At 39.5% G+C, this 22,138-nt stretch overlaps 1 pseudogene; it reads right to left on the bottom strand.

Annotated features, from left to right (window-relative positions):
- The window catches only part of LOC102177161, a 52,866-nt pseudogene continuing 44,087 nt past the window's right edge, over positions 13,360–22,138 (bottom strand).

Below are 22,138 nucleotides of genomic sequence, written 5' to 3' on the forward strand. Positions count from 1 at the left end.
ACGTGCGACAAATTATAATACAGAGAAAATCGAATGCACTGACACACCAATACAGCAGAGTATCATCAGCAAAACCAAACATGTACTGAGCCTCTCTAATACACAGAGCTCTGCACTGACTGACACGGTGGAGACAGTGACCCGCAGGCAGAGGCGGGAGACCAGCCAATGATAGATGACAGCACAGCACAAATTAGCTCATGCCAAGTGTTCGCTGACTGCCACAGCCAAACAGGCAAAGACAAGGAGGTCGCAGCTGAAATCAAGACGCAAGAGCAGCTCTGCATCAAAGTGAAATAAAGTAAGAAAGTGAGTTCAAACTTCTCTCTTTGAAAGAGAGTGAAGAACAAGGGAAACAAAATGAAAGTGGTTGGCAATGTTCCCAGAGTTCCAGGAACCATAAAGCTGTTCACTATACTCTGTGAGGTCGGTCACTGCAAGGGGGTCATCAATCAGTCTGGTCACACAGGGACACTCCCTCAGGCCAACTTAAAAGGAAAAAATAAAGACCTAAACAGTGCCATGGTATCAGTCCCAGGAATCTGGGAACACGATGGTAAAAGTGGCATTTATGGTACAAATTAATCCAAATGACCAAGTGGGGGCAAATGTTTCCGACATGAACACTGTATGTCATAAAGGACCTTGTGACCGTGCGTAAAACAGTGCCGTACTTTGCCAAAAAGGTCATTGTGTTGACTTCAGCCTTTTTCTTAAGCCTTATCTACCCAGAATATACACGTAGGTTGGCAGCATGCCAATACACTCAAGAATACATGAAGACATTTTATTTCTTCTATTCTCATGCCTTTTGATGAACATTAAAGGGTTTTTTACCTGGCACTTTCTCACATTGGATTGAGTTCCACTACATTGGATTGCACTGGATTGTAATGGATGCTTTGGAAAAAAATAATAATAATACTAATTCTAGTCATACATTCAGTGGTCACTCAAGAGGTGCCTTCAATGTCCTCCTTCCTCTCCTGGTTACGAACAATGCAATGGTTTTGTGTGACTCCTCTAAGCAAATGAGGCCAGCTCCCCTTTGCCTTCAGAGTTTCAAATACCACATCCCAGTTATGAAGGTGTTCTACAACATGCCCTCAGTTCATCATTCCGACACATCTTTTAGTATAAATCTCAGATGGCATATTCATTTCTCTGTAACTGACTGTGGCCCTTCCCTACCCAAAATATCCTTTCTGCTCTTTTGTGGAACATTGTGATTTGTTCCCAGTAAAGACTGGCTTGTAACAAACTTCCCTCAAAACTTTAGAGAATAACAATGACCACATTTATTATTTCTTATGTTTCCGAGTACTGGCGGGGAGGTTCTCACTGATTTTGTCTGTTCTCACTTAAATGTCTGCACTTGGCAGGAAAGTTCCAAGATGGCCTCACCCATGTGGCAGGGCGTGCTGCTACCGACGGGTGTGCCCTTCTTTGCTTCAACACGTCCTTTCATCCTGCTCTAGCAAGACTGACTCGGGGATATCACGGTCTCAGAGCAGAATTCTAAGAGGGCAGAGAAGGAAGCCACAAGGTCTATCTTACGTCCTAGGCTTTGGAGATCCCACATCATTTCATCTATATTTTTATTAGGGTTAGTGAGTCAAAGCCAGATGTGACTCAAGATGTGGTAGAGGAGACTCTACTTCTTGACAGAAGAAGCTATGAAGAATTTATGGCCATATTAAATTCATCATCTACCACCATTCATCATCTGGTCATAATTATTTACATCCTCCCATATGTAAAATACATTTACCTTTCCTAAAGGATCCTAAGAGTCTTACTCCATAAGTAGCTGCTGCCGCTGCTAAGTCACATTAGTCATGTCCAACTCTGTGCGACCCCAGAGATGGCAGCCCACCAGGTTCCTCCATCCCTGGGATTCTCCAGGCAAGAACACTGGAGTGTGTTGCCATTTCCTTCTCCAAAGCATGAAAGTGAAAAGTAAAAGTGAAGTCATCTAGTCGTGTCCAACTCTCCACGACCCCATAGACTATAGCCTACCAGACTCCTCCATCCATGGGATTTTCCAGGCAAGAGTACTGGAGTGGGTTGCCTTTACCTTCTCCACCATAAGTAACACTGGTCAAAATCCAACATCTGATTATCTGTATCTTGTCCAGAGATTAGTAAGCTAAAAATACTGATGTAACAAAACACACACACACACACACACACACACCCATCCATTCATATAACATACATCGGTAACATGTGGACAAAATAATCTCAATAGAAATAATGTGAATACATAAACTCAGTAGGAAGAATGGGAACACATAGAATTTACTGGCTCAGGCTAATTCTGACATGCAGCCCACCACTTATGGCCAGTTACCCTAACACTGAAGGTACAGGATAATCCTTGATCATAACCCATATATGCTCCCAAAGAATGGCTCCCCAGTCCATTGTTCTCCTAAGTTCTTGGTTCTTTCTCTCCATTCATGGTTCTACTCTCAAAGACAATTTTGCCCATGTTTAAGTGGTTCTCATGACATACTCTTTGTCCAGAGGTCTCTTTTCTATGCACTTCTGTCCCTAAAGGGCAAGTCCAAGTTGGTACCTTTTTCACCAATGCAATACCAAATATTCTTTAATCTAGAAATCACATGACCTTCTATTCTTCTTCTAAAATTTGCTTTCTCTCTTTAGTGCATCTCTAGTTCCCCATACTAAATCATACACAGTTAGGAAAGGCACATGGGCACCATCAGTCTCTGTCTAGAGACCTTCTTAGTCAGACCCATATGGATATTTATTTAGTGCAATACCAATCTTTTGAATTACAGTTCAGTTTAGTTGCTCAGTCATGTCTGACTCTTTGCGACCCCATGAACCATAGCACACCAGCCCTCCCTGTACATCACCAACTCCTGGAGTCCACCCAAACTCATTCATGCCCATTGAGTCAGTGATGCCATCCAGCCATCTCATCCTCTGTCATCCCCTTCTCCTCCTGCCTTCAATCTTTCCCAGCATCAGGGTCTTTTCAAATGAGTCAACTCTTCGCATCAGGTGGCCAAAGTATTGGAGTTTCAGCTTCAACATCAGTCCTTCCAATGAACACCCAGGACTGATCTCCTTTAGGATGGACTGGTTGGATCTCCTTGCAGTCCAAGGGACTCTCAAGAGGCTTCTCCAACACCACAGTTCCAAAGCATCAATTCTTTGGTGCTCTTTCTTTATAGTTCAACTCTCACATCTGTACATGACCACTGGAAAAACCATAGCCTTGACTAGATGGACCAATAAGTGAATGTTTTAACTACTCTTCAGCCAGAAGCCAAAGCTTCCAACAGTGCCTTCTCTACTTTCCTAGCCTTTACCTAGAGTCAGGCTCCTTGCCTCTGCCTGTCACTTGGTCCCAAGTATTAAACCCGTTTAGGGTTTTGTTACCGCAGAACATGTTTCCAGCTCATGTCTGGCAGTTTGTGTTTCCTACCAGCTGGGGCACCTCAGTTCCTTGCCATGGGGCCCCTCATTTTTCAGTCAGTAATAACAGCTTTTTGACATGATGGTCTCGGGGCAACATTCTAAGAACACCAGGCAGAAGCTGCGCAACGTCACTTCCATCTCAATCTATTGCTCAGGGAAACTGATAGGTTCGGTTCCCCTTCAAAGATCCAAGAAACAGACCCCACCTTGATGCAGAGAACGTGAGGCACATTTCCACCACACGCCTCTTATTAGATACTCTTATTCTTACCAGTCCTCTAGGCTAGGGACTCTATTACCAGGGTATCTCCAGTATTATTTGGCACAGTTTGTTATTTACCTTTACTTAATATTAATTCTACAAAATTTAAGAGTCACCATGGTATTACGTCTTAGTCATATGTCTTATGTCATATCTATGCAAATGTTTAAGAAAACATGTTTTTAAAATTGAAGAAATATCTATTGGTCATTAAGCACTCGTGAAAATTACCAGCCTTTCTAATATGTCAGTCTACCTTCTGCTAACAGAAATGTGAACTATGTGTCCTCAGGGAAAATAGTTAAATTTCTTTTAAAACAATTATTTAGATTTTTTTTTCCTTTTCTCATTTGGATTTTGTACACCAAATGGAATTGCAGTATAAGAAAACTTATAAAACCACCTTCAGAAAGGATACATATTGTAAAATAAGCCTTCCAAAAAGTGAGACAATGACTTAAAAACTCTCATTTGAGACTGGATATATTTTTGGTTATCAAACATTGAACGTTTTGAACCAGTTGAACATTTTTCAACCGTATTGACCTTGAGGGAATTCCAGGATGAGAATACTGCATAAAGTATGCTTTGTTGCCCTTTTGATATAATTACTTATTTCAACTAAATGTTTACATTCTTATTTTATTCCACTTAAGCATACTTTAAAATAAAATTGAATCTGCCTCCACTTAAGCATTTAATCTGCCTCTGTTTTTCCCCAACAAAAGTAAAGTTTGATATATGAGGATGTGAATGCATTTCATTAAAGGCTAGATTTTTAATTAATAATTTTCTTATATTAACTATGTGACATTGAGGAAATTACCTGATCTCTTTGGATTTCTATCTTTAAGATAGAAAAGTGGAACTTCTTTTAGGTCTTGCAGCTCAAAGACCACTTGTTCTCTACATGCCTCTTTGCTAATGCAATTCAAGGACTCAGTCAATTTTTTTCACTACTTATCAGTTTCATTAACAAGAGCTTTAATACTTAAAAGGGAGGCTACAGTAGTAGATGATTAATGAGCTACAGCTTCAGCCCAAACATGCATTCCCAAGTTGCTCAGCAAAATATAAACCAGCCAGGAAAGAAACACACATTGAGAATGTGTGTGCTTATTCAATTCACATATGGTGGCTATTTTAATTTTTAGTTAATAAAGTTAGTACCTACGAGATCTAATAAGAAAAAGAGTTAGTGAACAGATGTCTGCAAAATGAGGACGAATGGCAAATACAAGGAAAAAGTAAAATTAGAATAAAAGTTTAAATCTAATTTACATATAAATGTTTTTAAATTATTAAGTGTTCAGTTGTTCCTGTTTTCTTAAAGTATTTACACAAACTACTGTCCTCTGATTGTAATGTCCCTTCTTCTCAGTTATTATTTTGACCTCTAATGAAGGTTAAGATACCACAGAACTTTTAGATTATGGAATTTATAACTATACTTTCCTCCTTACTGAAAGGAACAAAGGCTTCTTAGGCAAATAATTTCAGCTGGATCAGCTAATACATCGTCCACTGTGCTAAGTCACTCAGTCTTGTCCAACTCTTTGCAACCCCATAGACTGTAGCCCGCCAGGCTTCTCTGTCCATGGGATTCTCCAGGCTAGAATACAGGAGTGGGTTACCATTTCCTTCTCCAGAGGATCTTCCCAGCATCTCTTATGTCTCTTGCATTGGCAGGTGGGTTCTTTACACTAGAACCACCTGGGAAGACCAGAGATGTCTAAGATATTCTATTTTGACAGAAAACAAAGACCACTGTGTTAAAAGATACAGGAGCCAACTAGAAGACAGGCTCTTACTGTCCAAAGATGGAGCTGTTTTAGCAAAATACAATAATGATAATAATAGCAACTGTAATATACATAGCTATATCAAATAAATGAAGTTTTGTAAGTTCATAATGGTATTTTAAAACATATAGCTTATCATTGGAGGTAATTAGAATACCTACTCACTGTTCTGAAAACTGGTGGAGGGAATAATTGAGCATTTGTTTCATGAATTACATTTAGGGTAAGCAAATAGTATAAGATAGGACAGCAATAAATAAAACTAAATAGTATGTAAAGATATAAAAATAGAAATTTTCTTGAAATTTCTTAAGCAAAGTTTTCTTAAATTCTCTAAAGGTGAAGACTATCCCTAACTTTCCCTAGGTGCTTATGTGTTTTTCCCCACGCTCCTCCCAACGAACAAGAGCTCTGAGCTCCTCTGGTTCTCTGCTTCCTTCCTCCACATGAGCACACTCTCTAACCTTGATGTTTCTCAAGGAAGAGCATGGAGAGTACCAATTTGGTGTAGGCTTATCACATGTGTATTCTTCTCACTCTTTGTGAAAGTAATGAACTTATTCTCAAATATCATTTTGCAATTTTTCAACCCAAAACAAGTCTTTGTTTTAGCTTAATAAATCTTCACTAGTTGTCAAAGCGCTTCCATAGAAATGGTCATTTGGTCATCAATAATGTTATTCTGAACAATATTACTCACTTGGAATGTTATCAGGAAGAGGGTGTTTCAGTATACAGTGTGGCTGTGGAGTAGAAAGAAACCTACTGGAGAGGGTAAAGGAGGAAATAAAAAAGAAATAGGAGTAGATTTGAGTGGGGTATAAAATAACCTGATGGAGCGGAAAAAAAAAAAAAGTGTTGGGGAATTCAATGCAAAACAAGACAAAAAATGAGGAAGAAACATACAGAGATAATCTGTTGAAAAAAGATTTAAAAACCTACATAAAGAGGAAATGAAGATCAAAGAGGAAGGAGTGGAAAAGAAAATGATAGATTCAATGGGTTCTGAAATATGTTCATCAAGTTGAATACGTACACCTCATTGTGCTGTCCATTTAATCTGTGGCTATTAAAGTAAGTTATAACTCAATGTATTATCTGTCCTTTGAGACGCTAATTAGCTGTCCTACAATTAAACACTATTCAGGACTCCTCAGCTGTTCTTATCAAACCTTCAACTAGCTATAAACGTACAGTCAATGCAGTCTTTGGGGAAAGATGATTCAACTGCAAAATTGCAATTAAAAAATAATTTAAAAAACCTATGAGAGCAGTTTTTCTCAAAGTGTGACCCAAGTCTCTAGCATCAAAATCACCTAGAATCCTTAGTAAATGCAGATTCTTGAGTGCTACCAGAATACATTAAATCAGAATTTCCAAAGGTGGGACCCAGGAAATTGCAATTTACTAAGAATCTTGTTTTTTTTTTTTTTTTGATATGCAATAATGCTTCTTCTGCTAGAAAAAACAGTTAAGAGGCAGGGCAGGTTAGTCATCTAAAGTGGTGCTTACTTTTTTCGCTTACTGGATCAGTATTTTTCAGAAAGAGAAAAACAACAGTTCTCTGCTAGGCTTGATCATCTCAGGGTGAGTTCAAGAAAACACTGGTTGGTTGAGCCGCTATCCCTTTTTAACTGGCACAATTGGTTGACTAAAGTAAAAGATGAGTGTCCACACACATATGGACACCTTATCTTTGACAAAGGAGGCAAGAATATACAATGGAGTAAAGACAATCTCTTTAACAAGTGGTGCTGGGAAAACTGGTCAACCACTTGTAAAAGAATGAAACGAGATCACTTTCTAACACCACACACAAAAATAAACTCAAAATGGATTAAAGATCTAAATATAAGACCAGAAACTATAAAACTCTTAGAGGAGAATATAGGCAAAACACTCTCCGACAAAAATCACAGCAGGATCCTCTATGATCCACCTCCCAGAATACTAGAAATAAAAGCAAAAATAAACAAATGGGATCTAATTAAAATTAAAAGCTTCTGCACAACAAAGGAAAATATAAGCAAGGTGAAAAGACAGCCTTCTGAATGGGAGAAATAATAGCAAATGAAGCAACTGACAAACCACTAATCTCAAAAGTATACAAGCAACTTATGCAGCTCAATTTCAGAAAAATAAACGACCCAATCAAAAAATGGGCCAAAGAACTAAATAGACATTTCTCCAAAGAAGACATACGGATGGCTAACAAACACATGAAAAGATGCTCAACATCACTCATTATTAGAGAAATGCAAATCAAAACCACAACGAGGTACCACTTCACACCAGTCAGAATGGCTGCGATCCAAAAATCTGCAAGCAATAAATGTTGGAGAGGGTGTGGAGAAAAGGGAACCCTCCTACACTGCTGGTGGGAATGCAAACTAGTACAGCCACTATGGAGAACAGTGTGGAGATTCCTTTAAAAATTGCAAATAGAACTACCTTATGACCCAGCAATCCCACTGCTGGGCATACATACAATTCTGGGAAACCAGAATTGAAAGAGACACATGTACCCCAATGTTCATCGCAGCACTGTTTATAATAGCCAGGACATGGAAACAACCTAGATGTCCATCAGCAGATGAATGGATAAGAAAGCTGTGGTACATATACACAATGGAGTATTACTCAGCCGTTAAAAAGAATACATTTGAATCAGTTCTGATGAGATGGATGAAACTGGAGCCGATTATACAGAGTGAAGTAAGCCAGAAAGAAAAACACCAATACAGTATACTAACACATATATATGGAATTTAGAAAGATAGCAATGATGACCCTGTATGCAAGACAGCAAAAAAGACACAGATGTGTATAACGGACTTTTGGACTCAGAGGGAGAGGGAGAGGGTGGGATGATCTGGGAGAATGGCATTCTAACACGTATACTATCATGTAAGAATCGAATTGCCAGTCTATGTCCGACGCAGGATACAGCATGCTTGGGGCTGGTGTACAGTGATGACCCAGAGAGATGTTATGGGGAGGGAGGTGGGAGGGGAGTTCATGTTTGGGAATGCATGTACACCCCTGGTGGATTCATGTCAATGTATGGCAAAACCAATACAGTATTGTAAAGTAAAATAAAGTAAAAATAAAAATAAATAAATAAATAAAAATAAAAAAATAGAAGATGACTGTCTTTAAGTTAAACAGAAAATTAAACAATAAAATTTTAAAGTAACAAACTGCCTATAATTCTGCAGGGTTTTCTTCTTTCTCAAGTATTCATTCCTTATCTTACTTAATGTCTTTATTTCACCCAAACTCAGAGACTAGGAAGATTAAAATGGGAGCATGAGTTTATTCCAAAAGCCTTAGAGAAATTTTGCTTTAGGGTCACAAAGGCCAGGGACTTAAGAAAATACGAGCCCACAGTGATAGGAACAGAATAGGGAGCTGTCGACACAGAGGCAACTTTAGGGAGACTGGGGAGGCCACCGTAAGACCAATGATCACTCAAGAAAGTAATGGGAAAATTCTGAAACAATAAGGGGCTGCGTGACTCACAAAGCAAAGCAAGTCACTTAGCATCAAAGTCAGATTGGCTTGTTTAACGATGAAATCCAGCTAACTTGCTTAGCAACAAAACCATGCAACAGAAACAGGAGACATGACCCCAAACAATAAAACAACGGTGGCAAGAGACCTACACCTTTTTGGTAAGCTCAAGAGTTAGTAACCTCCAAAATATGTTCTTTGGCCCCTAAGACATGTTCTTTGCACCCATGCTCCCAAACAATAATAGAAAATAAGGCCTACAACCTGTTCAGTGGTGTCATCAATTTAATGACTCCCAAAATAGGCTCTGTTGCACACCAAAAAAACAATCATTTATAGGAAGTTGACTTTTCAAAATGAAAGATTCTCATTGTACTGAGACCTGAAAATATTTTTTCCAAAGTGCTACAACTGTTCTGGCCTGACCATATAGAGAGGGACAAATAAACTTCCCGGCCCTATCTGGGGGAGGAACTGATGATGAAAACGTGACGTCTACTCAAGAACTGAAGAAAGATAAAGATCATCTCCCCATCCCCTTTCTTCCTCTGACTATCAAAATGTAAACCACTGAGTGCCTGGGCAGCACAATGCCTGCTTGCCCACTTGTGAACTTTACAAGCATCCTATTCTAATAAATCACTTCTTATCTATCACTCTGCCTCTTGCTGAATTCTCTTCCACAATGAGACATAAAGGACTGTGGTCTCAGAGCTCTTTGGAGTCCTGGAAATGATTCCTAATGCTTTCAATGACAGCCCACTTTCAATGCAGATGTATGGCAGGATTCAGCAGGGACTCACATCCGTTACACATGTGCTAGCCTTCCTCTCTAGAAACCTTCAGCTGTGGAATCAAACACATTTTTGCTGATGTGGAGGTGGGGTGGGCTAAAATGCATGTGGTTCACTTACTGCTTGTTCTTGGACAGATTCCTGGTGGGAACAATATGAGAGAAAACAGCTATACATTTTAGGAAGCCTGGTTGAATAAGATCTCAATAACTGTTTGGAAGCCGTACTTGTCACTGCATTAAGTGTCTTTGGACAAATGGCCCAGAAAACACCCAACTTACAGAGTCCAATTTTGTTGAAGCCCAGGGTGATTTCTGTTCTACACAAGCTGAAACATCTGAGAGGTTTCATGTAAGATCTCATCAATGCAATATTGAAGAGATGTGAATGGATCAAGAAATTCTGAGAGACTGAATTTATCCAGTTCCTAACCAGATCAAGAACCCCATGAAATCATAAATGAACAATGAGCAAAGTATCCCCTACAGGGTCATTACAGGCTCATTTATCTGTTAACCCCAATAAAAAATAGGATTGTTAATATTTGTTCTGCTACCTCTCATGTGGTTATAAGAATAAGATTTGTATAAAAGTGCTTTTAAAAAGCATGAAGTATAATATAGAATGGGATCATGTGACTGTATTCTAGAAAATTTGTTCCAAGATATTGTGCTCATACTAATATTCCATTGAGAAAGTAATTTTAAAAATTAATTTGCAAATATGTTTAGGATCACTTACAAAAGTGATTCTGCACAAGAAGCTGGTTACTCTATTAGATAACTGCCTATTGCTTCCTCTTCCCCTTCACACATCTCACTTGCATGCAGGGTATCCTCAGACTTCAATTATGTCCCACTGATTTCTGTACCCTACAGACTCTTGTTATACATATAAGGGGATTAAATATAGCAAAACGAGTCTTTTAAGTTGTGCATGTGGAAATACTTGCTACAATAATTACTGACATATATGGAAAACATGAATATCACTATGTTAATGTGCTGACAATGTACGAAAAACTTAAATATTGCTCCTGTGTTCTACTTTCATTCCTTGACTTCCTTAGATACAGTAATTTTTTGCAATAAGTATAAATTCAAGAAGTACCGAAAAAAACACTCTGAACAACCTCTTTGACAGTTCATAGAGGATTTTCTCACCTAGACTTCCATATAGTAAACTGTGTTATGAACATGATAGCATGATAACAGCCAGCAGGTATTTTTATTTATAATTTTGTTATTCCTTACAACCCCATGTAGTAGATAACCATTACTATTTCTGTGTCATGTACGCTAAACTGAAGAACACAGAGGTTAAGTCACTGACCTAGGCCATGCAGTCCGTAGATGGCAAGCCCAGGTTTGAACCAGCTTATTTGAATCCATAGCTGAGTTAGTTCAAGTGTCCCCAGAAGCACACACCAAAATAGGATTAAAAGTGCAAAGACGTCATTTTGGGGAAATGCCAATGGGGAATGGGGGAGAAAGCCAGGAAAGGATGGGAGAGCTTCCAGACCACTACACAGGTCCCTCACTGTAGGAGAGGAAGAGGGTCAGATGGAAATGACTCAGACACAGGACGGTCCAAGGAAGGTTTGCCGGGGCTGTCAGAGTCCTCAGGCCAAAGCTGCCATTTGAGGAGCCCCCGTCTCCCCAGCCCGGGTCCCCCTTGGTCTCCCTGATGTGCTCAGTCATGGACCAGGAGCAGCCACGGGAAGTGTGCCTCAGAGCAGCCGCAGCTCTGGGTTTCAGACCACAGCATCCGTGGTCACGGTCAGCTACGCTCCTGTAGCTGCAGAACTGCAGGGCGTGTGCTTAGGACCACCAGCACATAGAACAGGGCTCTATGTTGTCCCTCAGTCTAAAGCAGGGCAAGGAGAGGTAGGGGGAAAAAAAAAAAAAACAGAAAGAGCAGTCCTGTGGCTGTTTTAAAATTGAATGTAGCAAAGAGGATGTAGTATGGCAGTAATTCCTGGTAACACAGATTCTTTAAATCCTTACACATTTTTCCAAGTAAGAATTGGGATTCTATAAGACTTCTCTTTGTGAGCCTGTATAATTTATGCACAAAGGTAATATTCAGTTGCTGGATATATCTCAGATAGATCTGAAACATGGGCTCTCAGGAAGTTTGACACAGCTGAGAAATTCATTCTGGGACCTGCCCCCTAGGCACTCCAGGCAGTGCTTGGGAGCCCATAGTTACTGTGTCTGGTAAGCAGTCAGGCACTGGAGGGGAGGCGGGGAGAGGGGAGGGGAGAGAGGAGGAGAGAGGGAGGGGAAAAGGGGAGCGGGGAGGGGAGCCAGAGCCAGAGACTCCCAAGCAACTGGGAAAGGCAAAAAGGGTCTAAAAATCCCTAAAGGCAAATGGTTTGAAAAAAACCTATTGGGATCTTCACCCCATTAGATGGTAAATATCTGTAACAAATGGTCTTTGGGGGTTTTAAAAGTCAAGAGGAGCTTGTTCCTCTCATGGAGATTGTTCTTAAGTCTGCATTTCACAAGCTCTAAACACAGTAAGATGTATTCTTTGGATACATATCCAAGTATCATGTCTTTTAAATGAGTATACTGACATTTCTCAGTCAACTCCTTTCACTATGTAACACTTGAACTGTGAGTTTTTATACATGTTTACCAGCTTCACTGGAGAAGGAAATGGCAACCCACTCCAATATTCTTGCCTGGGAAATCCCATGGACAGAGGAGCCTGGCAGGTTACAGTCCATGGGGTCACAAAGAGTCAGACATGACTTAGTGACTAAACAGCAACAACAACCAGCTTAAGTGAGATAAGAAAATTCAGAGTTTACACAAGAAATGTCCATGCAATTAGATATTTCAGAACCCTCATATTCTTCTACCTGACTTACTATAATATTTACCAGTTATTCCTATTCCAGCTTCACTCCCACTACAATCTATCCTAAACACTATTGCTGGATGAATCTTCTAGAAAAGCAAAGTATCATGAAAACTGAAAGCACACAAGTAGGAATTTCAAGCTTTTTTTGAGCACTTGTGTGACTAGGCACACCACAAAAATCTAACAATTTCCAAATATGAATGGCAAACACGACCGTTCTTCCAGTTTGCAATTTACTATCTTTCAGCTTGAAATTTACTTCACGTTGCCTGCTTTGTTGTTGTTTAATCATCCAGTTGTGTCCCACCCTTTGCCTGCTACCACATCCTAACTGTTTGTCCTTTCCCTGTGGGAATGAAGCTAAACTTTACGGATGGAGGGCATTAGAGGAATACTAGACGTTCCAGTCGTTTCTCTTCCTGGTTCTGCCTGGTCTCTTCTGCATGTTCCTGCAGCACTCAAGGCTTGGATGCCCAGTTCCCACTTGTGAAAAGCCCATTTTTGGCTAGCAGCACTCTGCATCTCTCCATGAGCAGCTTCCTTGGGCCGGCACTCCAGCAGCTTTGCAGGGGCTGAGACCATCTGCATGTCCCCAGGAATCACTTTCTTCCTGGCTTTACCTGGAGTTCTGAGGCTCAGTCTTTGCCCAGGCACAGCTTCAGTATTATTCATAAGGAGGGTTCCCAGTGAGTCCTGCTTGCAACACCTCAGCCAACTTCGTCATCCACTGCACCATTGGGTGCGCACTTTCCAACAGCATTTGGACCTCAGTTGCCTGAGAAGAAATTACCCAAATATGTCTTTTCCAGCTAAGAGTAGCGGCTTCTTCCTGTAGTTGCTATTCTAAAACTTCTTTAGTTTTCTTTTCCCCTTCCTGGCCCATCCCATGATATAGTCAGTAACTCTTTATATTTAACTTTCCCTATTTAAGTTACTGGGTGATTTCTGTCTCTTAAGTGGAACTTCACTAATACAAGAGTATGTATATTCTTCGCACCAAATATGGCCATTTGGTGCGAAGAACTGACTCCTTGGAAAAGACCCTGATGCTGGGAAAGACTGACAGCAGGAGGAGAAGGCGACAACAGAGGATGAGATGGTTGGATGGCATCGCCAAATCAATGGAAATGAGTTTGGGTAAACTCCGGAAGTTGATGGTGGATAGGGAGGCCTGGCATGTTGCAGTCCATGGGGTTGCAAAGAGTCAGACATGACTGAGTGACTGAACTGAACTGAAATAAAATATACTTCAATTAAAAATATAAATAAATATATTTTTTTACATGATAGTATACATGTTAGAATGTCATTCTCCCAAATCATCCCACCCTCTCCCTCCCTCTGAGTCTAAAAGTCCATTGTACACATCTGTGTCTCTTTCCCTGTCTTGCATACAGGGTCGTCATTGCCATCTTCCTAAATTCCATATATATGTGTTAGTATACTGTATTGGTGTTTTTCTTTCTGGCTTACTTCACTCTGTATAATCGGCTCCAGTTTCATCCATCTCATCAGAACTGATTCAAATGAATTCTTTTTAACGGCTGAGTAATACTCCATTGTGTATATGTACCACAGCTTTCTTATCCATTCATCTGCTGATGGACATCTAGGTTGTTTCCATGTCCTGGCTATTATAAACTGTGCTGCGATGAACATTGCGGTACATGTGTCTCTTTCAATTCTGGTTTCCTCGGTGTGTATGCCCAGCAGTGGGATTGCTGGGTCATAAGGTAGTTCTATTTGCAATTTTTTAAGGAATCTCCACACTGTTCTCTATAGTGGCTGTACTAGTTTGCATTCCCACCAACAGTGTAGGAGGGTTCCCTTTTCTCCGCACCCTCTCCAACATTTATTGCTTGCAGATTTTTGGATCACAGCCATTCTGACTGGTGTGAAGTGGTACCTCATTGTGGTTTTGATTTGCATTTCTCTAATAATGAGTGATGTTGAGCATCTTTTCATGTGTTTGTTAGCCATCCGTATGTCTTCTTTGGAGAAATGTCTATTTAGTTCTTTGGCCCAGTTTTTGATTGGGTCGTTTATTTTTCTGGAATTGAGCTGCAGAAGTTGTTTGTATATTTTTGAGATTAGTTGTTTGTCAGTTGCTTCATTTGCTATTATTTCTCCCATTCAGAAGGCTGTCTTTTCACCTTGCTTATATTTTCCTTTGTTGTGCAGAAGCTTTTAATTTTAATTAGATCCCATTTGTTTATTTTTGCTTTTATTTCCAGAATTCTGGGAGGTGGATCATAGAGGATCCTGCTGTGATTTATGTCTGAGAGTGTTTTGCCTATGTTCTCCTCTAGGAGTTTTATAGTTTCTGGTCTTACATTTAGATCTTTAATCCATTTTGAGTTTATTTTTGTGTGCGGTGTTAGAAAGTGATCTAGTTTCATTCTTTTACAAGTGGTTGACCAGTTTTCCCAGCACCACTTGTTAAAAAACACAAAAAATAAAAAAAATCAAAAAATAAAAAAAAAATAAAGAAGGATGGGGTGAAGAAAGTTAGGGAGTTTGGGATAGAAATATACACACTGCTATATTTAAAATGGATAACCAACAAGGACTTACTGTCTAGTGCATGGAACTCTGCTCAATGTTATGTGGCAGCCTGGGTGGAAGGGGAGTTTGGGAGAAAATGGATACATGTATGTATATGGCTGAGTCCCTTTGCTGTTCACCTGAAATGACCACAACACAGCCTTGCCCAACTTTTCAAATATTTCCTCTTTTCAGTCTCACAGTTTTATTGTATTTTAAGGGTTATACCTCAATACAAAATGAATTTTAAAAAAATTGAAAAGTTTTTACTCCATGTTACCGCCTTCTTGCTCTGGATTGAGGTCATCTGGCAAAGGGTCATCACTTGATCCCTTGATGATAATGTCAATGAGTCAATATGAATTGGGAATTCTTGTTTCTAGATGAATTTTGACAACATGCTTTTGACTTTTTAAATAACATCTAATCAGATAATATGAATGATGTCCTCTGTTTACCTGCCAAGGGGAATTTTACATTTCATTGCAGTTTTTCCTTTGTATGTGGAAAAATGCCGTGGCAGGATAGATGAGCAGTAGAGTTAGCTTGATCCAAACACAACATCTCATTAGAATATGTGGACCTGACAGGTTGACCATGGGGATATCAATCAGTGTGACACCGCTGTTAATAATGGGTTGGGTGCAATAACGTACTTTAATAATGGTGGATATGCTAAATAAACAATACTATCGAGCAAAAAAAATAATAACAAAAAAATAAAAATATAAATATAAATAAATAAAAAATTAGAAGCAAAAAAAAAAGGGTATGTATAATTCATTGCCATAGGAGTGTTAATTGAAATGAAAGATGTAAATCACAAAGCTCAGAAACACGCTAACGGCGAAAGTGCTCAGAAGATTGTAAATGTAAATGTTATTAATGAAACTTAATCCTGACAATAATTCCTAATCGGCCAAACTGGAGAACCCACTATTCTGCAAAAGTACCTGTGTTACTTACCTCTATGTCTTGCTTATACTAACACCTTTGCTTAGATTGCCTTTGAACCAACCCTTCACAATTCAGAATCACTGGGAAAATAACAGAGTTCTAGCCTCTTGGTTATTCAGCTCAAGCACAAAGGAACCTTGATTTCAAAGAAAATGCTCTTGGTGAAAAAATTTATCTCAAGCCAACAAACATTGTTTTAGCATTTTCTCTATGCCAAGCATTATGCTCTTCACAACAGTTACCAAAGAGTAAGATAACTCTCTGCCTTCAAATCACTTACATCCCATTAGTATATATAGAATTGATGACCAAGAACTATAATGCAGTTCTAATGGGGTTACAAATTTATTTACATTGCCCTTAAATGTGCATGGAAAATGTATCTTCTTTTATCTATTACTGACCCTACTTTCTAAGCAGGAAGATATACATAAATATTAAATGTTTGCCCAACAACATGCCCTTTCACTGTACACAAAAATAAACTCAAAATGGCTTAAAGACTTAAACATAAGACATAACACCATAAAACTCCTAGAAGAGATCATAGGCAAAACATTCTGACATAAATCATAGCAATGTTCTCTTGGGTCAGTCTCCGAAGGCAATAGAAATAAAAACAAAAATAAACAAATGGGACCTAATCAAACTTACAAGCTTTGGCACAGCAAAGGAAACCATAAACGAAATGAAAAGAGAACCTGCAGACTAGGAGAAAATATTTACAAATGATGCAATCAACAAGGGCTTAATTTCCAAAATATACAAACTCATACAACTTAACAACAAAAAAAGACAAACAACCCAATCAAAAAATTGGCAAAATATCAAAATAAACATTTTTCCAAAGAAGAAATATACATGGCAAATAGACACTTGAAAAGATGCTAAACATCACTAATTATTACAGAAATTCAAAATGAAAATACAGTGAGTACCATCTCACACCAGTCAGAATCATCATCACTAAAAAGTCTACAAATAAATGCTAGAGAAGATGTGGAGAAAAGAAAATCCTCCTACACTGTTGGGTGGGAATACTAACTTGGTATAGCCCCTGTGGAAAAGCAGTATAGAGGTTCCTCAGGAAACTAAAAACGGAATTACCATATGATCCAGCAATTCCAGTCCTCAGCATATATCCAGACAAAACTGTAACTCAGAAGCATACACGCACCCCTTATGTTCATAGCAGCACTATTCAAAATAGCTAAGACATGGAAACAATGTAAATCATACTATAAATGCCGCAGTTATAAACAACATAAATTACCTTTGACAGATACATGGGTAAAGAAGATGTGATACACATACATGATGGAATACTACTCAGCCACAAAAATGAATGAAGTCGAGCCATTTGCAGCAACATGGATGCAACTAGCAATTATCATACTAAGTGCAGTAAGTCAGAAAGACTAAGAACAATTCCATATGATGTCGCTTCTGTCTGCAATCTAAAATATGACACGAATGCGGGGAGCGGAGTGGGAGTGGGATGTTGGGGTTAGCAGAGGTAAGCTTTTATCTGCAGAATGGATAATTCCTAGAAATGGATAATTCCTTTTTTTACTATAAATTTATTTATTTTAATTGGAGGCTAATTACTTTACAATATTGTATTGGTTTTGCCATACACTAACATAATTGCTATTGTATAGCACAGAGAACTATATTCTTTATCCTATGATAAACCAAAATGGAAAAGAGTATTTTTAAAAAGAATTTGTGTATGTACATGTATATATATATACAGAAAAATAATGTACATATATATATAAACACACACATTCTTGCTGTATGGCATAAATTAACACAACATTGTAAATCAACTGTACTTCAACTTTAAAAACTTTATAAACTTGCCAACATAATAAAATGTTTCTAACAATCTCTTTTAATAAGCAGCCTCTTGTCTAAATGACTCTCCTCATTCTATATTCACTCCATTCTGAGAAGGCCTCTAGGTTTGTTAAAGATGGTTTATTTGGCGTCACAGCATCCACAGAAAGCAAACAGCCTCACTCTACACTGGCTGGGGTTTCTGAGGCATCCTTGTCTGAGTTCCCGTCCATGGGCAATGGGGTGGTTCCTGCCGCTCAACTGCTGCCTGGAATAGCTTGGTTTTTTGTCTCCATCAAGCTGATTGGGCCTCGGTGAGACCTGCTCTCTGACTGGGGCTCCTGCTGGCATTGTACACAGACTCTGGTTTTGCTCCCCGCTGTTCATCACGAGGTCCTAGACTGGGTCTATGAGGCAGTCTCTGTGGTGAGCACATCTTGGCTCTGATGCATGACATGTACACAAGGCTCAGGTACCTTCAACATCCCCCTGATAGGGGACAAGGAGGAAACACTGGCGCCTCATCACTAAAAAGAACCCAGGGTCACCCGTGAGTGTGGAGGAGGTCATTACTGACTACAGTAGTCTAGTCTCTCCAGAACTGCCGGGCCCCAGACCACAGCATGCTACCAGCTATCCTTAAAGAATCCCATACAGGAGGAGGAGAAAAGTGGCTTCTGCTTCAGTGGCCCCCTCTGACATCTGAAATACCTTCTGTTCTAGGATTTCACTGGGGCTTACCCATCTCAGCTGGATGTCTCTCTTATATCTGTTCCCTTTTGTTCCCCTAATTCCCACGAGCCAAAAGAAGCAGATATTTACTTTACTTCCCCATCTTCCTTAACAGCGAATTCACCTACTATATTTGTCCTTTCTTAGTTTGTTTTACACAGAAACGTCAATGGCAGCACAGAAACTGCTGCTGCTGCTGCTGCTAAGTCGCTTCAGTCGTGTCCGACTCTGTGTGACCCCATAAATGGCAGCCCACCAGGCTCCCCTGTCCCTGGGATTCTCCAGGCAAGAACACTGGAGTGGGTTGCCATTTCCTTCTCCAATGCATGAAAGTGAAAAGTGAAAGTGAAGTCGCTCAGTCGTGTCCGACTCTTAGCGACCCCATGGACTGCAGCCCACCAGGCTCCTCCGTCCACTGGCTTACTGATAACGGCATTTTAACCGTTTGACCTATTACATCCCTTTCATTTTCCAAAATAGTTCAATTATGCAATTGCCTTTACAATATTCCCTGAAATCTATAAAAAGTCTTGAGGCTCCTTGTTTTCTTTAGAGAGGTGAGGTGAAGGTGAAGTCGCTCAGTAGTGTCTGACTCTTTGCTACCCCATGGACTGTAACCTACTAGGCTTCTCCATCCATGGGATTCTCCAAGCAAGAATACTGGAGTGGATTGCCATTTCCTTCTCCAGGGGATCTTCCTGACCCAGGGATCGAACCCGAGGCTCCCGCATTGGAGGCAGATGCTTTAACCTCTGAGCCACCAGGGAAGCCCCAAAAGGTGATGTCATAAATTGCATCCAAATCCTCTTTTCCTTCCTGAGGGCCTACCTCATTAGTTCAATCACAGTCCAGCATCTGACACTTACTCAAGATACTGCTCTGACTTGTGTGTGTGTGTGTGAAAAATATTTAGTATAACTTTTGAGCCAGAAATTGATTTTGCAACCTGTGTTCCCCTCTTAAGATTCTGCTAGCAGCAGCATCTTCATTTCTCTGTTGGGACTACATGTACAGGCAGAAAATAATTTGGACACAGGATCTAAAAGCAATGTTTCCAATAGTTAAAAAGGCTGTAGCCCCACTTCAGAGAGATACAAACAAATAAAGTGGCACTTGACTCCAATACAAGCCTCATGATGAATCTCACCAAACTATAAAAGGGCACGTATGGTCTCAAAGGACTCAGAAAGATCAAAAGGAAGTATTGAATTAACTTGGGAGGAGGGGAGATTGCCCTGAACTCAGAGATTGTGTCTTGGTTATCTCTGTATTCTGTGTAATACCTCATAGAGCTCCTCTCATATTGTAGCAACAGTATTTCTTGAACTGAATTTATGAAATTGATCTGTCATCCTCAGTTTCATACTGAATAGGTAGAAATTAGAATCATGAACGTTTCCTTGATAATATAAAAGCATGTGTCATGGGTGCTGTACTTAGTGATGTCTGACTCTTTGTGACCCCATGGCCTCTAGCCTGCCAGGCTCCTCTGTCCCCGGGGAGTCTCCAGACAAGAATACTGGAGTAGGTTGCCATGCCTTCCTCAGGGGATCTTCCCAACCCAGGGATCAAACCCAGATCTTCAGCATTGTGGGTGGATTCTTTACCATGTGAGCCACCAGGGAAGCCCAAGACTACTGGAGTGGGTAGCCTATTCCTTCTCCAGGGGATCTTTCCAACCCAGGACTCGAACTGAGGTCTCCTGCATTGCAGGTGGATTCTTTACCAGCTGAGCTACCACGGAAATTCAGATAAAAGCATCTTCCTCTGCAAAAAACAAAACAAAACAAAAAACCTCATGGAATTTCAGGAAGAACCTAAAGTGTTTTGATTTAATCTGGGCTTATTTTATTTCTACGAAAAATGAATGCACTTATATCTAAAAGGCCTAAGTGGTTGCCACTATGTTCAGTTTGTACACCCCAGTTCAGAAACATTTTCATGAACTATTGCTTTTGTTTGCCTTCTCTTGAGGGGTGTTTGGCTATTTCTCTTGACTGGAAAAAGAGAAGAGAGAAACCACTGTTGCATGTACATTTCAAAACAGTCTTCCTCCCTGACTGATTCTGTAGTCAAAACAAGCATATCGCTGCAGGTGGGTGTGAGTCTGAAGTTCAGCTTAAGGGAGAGAAATCAATGATTCACTTTAAGGAAAAATAACTAGCTTTAGGCAAAACATTAAAATTCAGGACAATAAATGAAAGCAGTATATATCACGTTCTGAAATTGTTTTAGTGTCTCAGAGAGCTGAGAAATTCAACACTGTTTCAGCCTTGCCTCTACTTTTTTTTTTAAGTGTTATGAATGCTTTTTATAAAGTCATCTAAGCTTTCATCTAAGCTTTGTCTGAGGCAGTGTTGTAAACTTAGCACAAAAGTGAAATACCCTGAAAAGCAATTTAGTCAAAATTCTGTCACACTGATCAGACCATATCGTCTGCATGGGAACACAGGATTTAAGTATATCAGTTACACACCACAGAGATAGACTGAGCTGATTAGAGAGACCCCAGAATGGTCTTTGGAATAACTGAACTCACATATTCAGGTACAAGTATGAAATACATGAAAAGAACTCAGTATCTATATGCTTACTTTGACATAGACTGCTGTAGTGTCTGGGAATAAACGCAGATGCACACACTGCTTTTCACAGTATTAATAAATATGTTATAAATGATACAAATTAGGTGTAAGAGAAGACCATGTAGATTGGTGTTGGCTCTTCATTTGTACTATCTTGGATATGGCAATGCTGTAACTGCCAAACAGCCAAAAATTAAGCAGCATTTCTTGAAGAGGCTGGGGACGAAGGAGCACTGGTGCATTGCTGGAGGGGCTGCAGAACGCTACAACCCTTCTGGAAGGGAATTAGCCAGAATCTAGAAAACCCAGAAATGCTCTAACCTTCAGTGCAGCAATCTCCCTCCTAGAAAGCCATCCTAAAATAATATGGGAAAAATGATAAAGATCTATGCAACACTCTTTCAGTAAGACCATTTCAGTTTACAAAATAAAAGACTGGATATAATCATGAACAGAATTTGAAAAAAGTATTTCATACACATACAATGAAATATACGGTTTTGCAAAAGTAGTAACTAATATGTGGAGCTATGGAGTGATCCCTGGTGTATGTTCCTAAGTAAACAAGCAATGAGAGAAAGTATTATCATTTATCTAAAGCTAGTATTGCTATAATTCCACTTGTCTTTAAAATGAAAAACTGATCGATATTTTTAAATCTATAAATTTATAAAAATTTTTATAAGAATCTCATTGATCACATATAGAACATGTAATAAAATTAACTCAGTATTTTTTAAAACAGGATAAAAGAAAAAGGTTAAGCATTAATCTGGATTTTGT

Source organism: Capra hircus, chromosome 7 (assembly GCF_001704415.2).
Source record: "Capra hircus breed San Clemente chromosome 7, ASM170441v1, whole genome shotgun sequence".
Taxonomy (NCBI): Eukaryota; Metazoa; Chordata; class Mammalia; order Artiodactyla; family Bovidae; genus Capra; species Capra hircus.